At 43.2% G+C, this 4,490-nt stretch overlaps 1 long non-coding RNA gene across 1 annotated transcript; it reads right to left on the bottom strand.

The window, feature by feature from the left end:
- Window positions 1–2,439: 2,439 nt before the first annotated feature.
- LOC107834194 (uncharacterized) lies at window positions 2,440–3,814 on the bottom strand. The gene is made up of 3 exons (XR_001659975.1): window positions 3,692–3,814; window positions 3,612–3,614; window positions 2,440–2,452 (listed from the first exon to the last, which is right to left on the bottom strand). It is a non-coding gene; the product is annotated as an uncharacterized LOC107834194 (long non-coding RNA).
- Window positions 3,815–4,490: the final 676 nt, after the last annotated feature.

A 4,490-nucleotide genomic window follows, 5' to 3' on the forward strand; every position in this document is an offset into this window, starting at 1 on the left:
GTTAATCGAGTCAGTTTGATCATTAAGGGTTCTCTTGATAAACAGTAAAATTAACATACATGATTCTAGAGATGTGGTGGCTTCGTACTTTCCTTTAATGAGTGTTAGAATAATGGCCCTGGGACTTAGATCTAAGTCACTAAATCAAATCTAGCCGATAACAAGTGCACGTTATTTTCAGGAGAAAAGCTACCGTTAACAGGAGTGGTTGTTGAAGCTATGCGGCAGTGAGGGCTACTCTGCCGACTGTTTCTCAACTGAAAAGGGCCGTAACTTCTGGATCTGAAGGTAGTCAGAGCTAGACGAGTTTTCTCCGCCACCAGTTTAAACAGAGAATCTCCTGTACACCTATTTTAGGGTAAGACCCGGGTTTCAGGGATTTTCCGGACCTGTTAGACAGAGAGCTGGTCAGTAGTCAGTCGGTGGTGAGATTAAGGCGTGGCTGGCTATTGCAGAATAACGAACAGGTGTAACCATTTCAGCGCCCGATGGTCTGTCGCCAGGGTAAAATGGCAGCCCAACAGATAGTACTGCAGTGATTCCACAGCCCACTTAACTGCAAGGCATTCTTTTTCAACTGTGGAATACAGAGAGACCTCTCTGTTTTGAAGCTTCCTACTGAGAAAAACAATAGGATGTCTCTCGCCATCAATGTCCTGCAGCAACACGGCACCAAGGCCTACTCCAGAGGCGTCAGTTTGCAGTATAAACGGGTTATCAAAGTCTGGACTGTAGAGAACAGAGTCACTGGAGATTGCAGACTTAAGGTCCTTGAAAGCTTTGTCACACTCCTCAGTCCACTGTACTTTATTTGGTGCAGAGACTTTTGTTAAATCCGTAAGAACAGCAGCCCTGTCTGCAAAATGGGGAATGAACTTACTATACCACCCCACTAACCCAACAAAGGCACGGACCTTCCTTTTTGTTGTAGGAACTGGGTATGCATGAACCGCTTCTACTTTTCCCACTTGAGGTCTAACTTGGCCATGTCCCACCACATAGCCCAGGTACTCTACCTGCCTCTGAGCCAACTTACATTTATTAGGGTTAATGGTGAGGCCAACAGATCTAATGAGCTGTAAAACATGCTGCAGATGATGAACATGCTTCTCCCATGTCTGGCTAAAAATCACCACGTCATCCAGGTATGCTGCAGCAAAGTCAGATGCCTCCCTCAGCACCTGGTCCATGAGGCGCTGAAACGTTGCTGGTGCCCCCTGCAGGCCAAAGGGCATCACCCTAAACTGAAAAACCCCAAATGGTGTTTTAAAAGCAGTCAATTCTTTCGCTTCTGATGCTAGGGCCAGCTGCCAGTAGCCCTTGCTGAGGTCAAGTGTGGTGATAAAATTGCATCTCCCAACAGTTCATCAATGCGAGGCATTGGATAAGGGTCAAATTTAGAGACACTATTGAGGTATCTAAAATCAATACAAAATCTTAAAGTGCCATCCTTTTTTGGTACTAGCACTACTGGACTGCACCATTCACTCACAGAGGGCTCAATGATCCCTAGCTCCAACATGAACTGTATCTCGTTCTTGAGTTGTGGGACGAGACGTTCTGGAACCCTATAGAACTTCCTGCGAGGTGCAGCATCGTATCTGAGGTGAACCCTGTGTTTTATCAGGCTTGTGAACCCAGGTTTTTCCTGAAACAGCTCTGGATCTAAAAGGGGTTTTATGTCCTGCTGTTGGGATGGCTGAAGATGAGAGAGAGAAATTGCAACAGGTACGGAGCTNCTCACCGTCAGATCCGTGCAGCGGGAGACTTGAATTAATTGAACGTTTAGAACAAATAATAAAGCAAAGAAAGGAGGTAAAACGGAAAATGAAAGTTCGCCCCAGCACCGCGGATCGGGCGCTTTAGGAGCTGGATTGGAGCTTGTGCCCAGGAAACGCCACCAGGTGCAGGAGGACGCCAATTCGCCAGAGGACGCCGACGGAGCGAGAGGACGCCACCGGGGGGGAAAAGAAAGACATTCCCGGTGAGATCTGGACTTTATGTTTCTTTTTGGGGATTTTTGGTGGTACCACTCCTTTTTCTCATTTTTTGGGGGGAGGTTTTTGACGCTTGGGATTTTTCGTTTGGGATTGAGACTTTGGATTAAAAGGGAGAAATTCTCCCATTATATGGAACTCGTTTCTGGACAATATCCGTATTAAAAAGGATCAAGAAGATTTGGACATTTAACCATTTGAGTTTCTTTATTAACATGAACTAAGTGGATTAAATCTATCCTAAACTTATTTGAGAGAGTTTTGGTTACTGATTTATCAGGATAACTATTATTATTTTCTTAGTTCGTGGTTTTTGTAATAAATTATTGTTCCAAAAGGTCAACATAATTTCATATTTGACTGTTTGGCTATTTATTTACTTCTCCATTTAACTGGTGTAACATATTTTACCAACTGGTGTAACATATTTTGCCTGATGCCTGTGACGTAACCCCCTTGTGTGTATTTGTAAGTTCCGCTTTAAATGGGAGCCGAATTTTACAAACTAGAGGGTGTCAGCAAAGCTCCATGTCCACGAACAGTTGGAGAAATGATGACATTTCTCGGTATGACAGGTTTCAATGCTGATTGGATAGAAAGTTATGCAGAAAAAACAGCACCACTCAGAGAACTCATGAAAGAACCAGGTCATCAAAACCAAAAGAATATGCTAAATTGGACATTGGAAGCAAAAGTAGCATTTGAATCTCTAAAATGTGAAATGCAGAGTGCACCAGCACTAGCAGTTCCAAACTATGACAAACCATTCTACCTATATGTTGCGAACAAAAAAAAAAGCATGTCACAGCAGTTTTGACGCAAGAAACATGTACAGGTCGAAGAAAACAACCAATTGCTTATTACAGCACAAAGTTGGACAATGTAGCACAAGGCTGGCCACCATGTTATCAAGGGCTAGCAGCAGTCTACCATGCTTATGAAAAAGCTTCAATCATAACAATGGGTTATCCAGTTACAATATTAACTCACCACAAAATCGCAGAGTTAATAAATCTAGGAAAGTTTGTCGTAACACAAGCAAGAAGTTTGCAGTATATGCTACTTCTGACATACCCTGACATAACTATTCAAAGATGTATCACCAACAATCCAGCAAATGTGATNATGTCCTGCTGTTGGGATGGCTGAAGATGAGAGAGAGAAATTGCAACAGGTACGGAGCTACAGGCTGGAAAAAATAGCTCATCTTCCTCCTCATCGTCCACCACACGCACAAAGAGTTGCGGTAAGACAGTTTCTGTATGCTCCTCATTCTGCAATGAATCCTGTTGAGATGACTGAGAAGCAGACGGCATTGCAAACTGTTGTGGTGAGTCGTGGTATTGTTTCAAAAGATTAATATGGAAAGTTTGATGTTTCTTCCTTTCTGGCATATACAGTTCATAATTAAGCTTCCCAACACATCGTGTGACCTGTATGTTATTATGCAATAGTCAGCCCCGCCCTTATCTCACCACTCATTAGACTGACTACTGACCAGTTCTCTATCTAACAGGTTCGGAAAATCTCTAAAACCCGGATCTTACCCCAACGTCGGTTTATATGAGATATTCTATTTAAACTGGTGGCGGAAAAGACGCGTCTAGTTCTAACTACCTACAATCCAGAAGTTACGACCCTTTTCAGTTGAGAAACAGTCAGCAGAGTAGCCCTCACTGCTGCGTAGCTTCAACAACCACTCCTGTTAACGGTAGCTCTTTTCCTAAAATAACGGCACTTGTTTACGGCTAGATTAGATTTAGTGACTTAGACTTAAGTCCCAGGGTCATTATTTTCACACTCACCAAAGGAAAGTATGAAGCCACCACATCTCTAGAATCATGTAAGCTAATTTTACTGTAATCAGGTGAAACTACAATGATCAAACGACTCAATTAATCTCAATGCCCACAAGTTTCATTGGAATTTTTAGTATGTAATTTATTAAGCAAGCTTTAGCAGGGATAAGTGACAAGCAGATTAACTTTCAGGTATTATAAATTTGCAATAAGACAATAAATTCAACTTAAATCAATTACAACCTATCCTCATTTCTACCCCTATCCTGTGTCACTAGTTTAACTAAGCGAAGCTCTTGGGGGGCAGTTCAACTCACACCCAGATGGCAATTGATCTCGGCAGCAGAAATCTTCAGGTGTCCTTGGTCAGAGTCTTTGTCCTGATGTGGCAAAGTCCCCTTTCAGAATAGAAGCAAAGCAGAACTGTCCGTTGTCCTTCAAACGCACAGATCTTCGTCAATCAGTGACCTTTGTCTTTTCTCCAAGTCTGCTGCAGTAGGGTAGAGATTGTTGGGTTGAGGCAGAGGAATTAGTCGAATCAGGAACCAGGGCTGGGGGCAGATGGATCTTGTCCCTTCTTAGCGGTGTGAAGTCTCAACATCCCCTTGGTTCCAGGGTGCGGTCCTCTGCTGGTCTTCAATCTGCGTCCTCTTGTTGGTTCTCCTTCAGCGCCGTGGACAAAGAACAGTTTCCT

The sequence above is a fragment of the Poecilia formosa genome, unplaced genomic scaffold (genome assembly GCF_000485575.1).
Source record: "Poecilia formosa unplaced genomic scaffold, Poecilia_formosa-5.1.2 Scaffold546, whole genome shotgun sequence".
NCBI lineage: Eukaryota > Metazoa > Chordata > Actinopteri > Cyprinodontiformes > Poeciliidae > Poecilia > Poecilia formosa.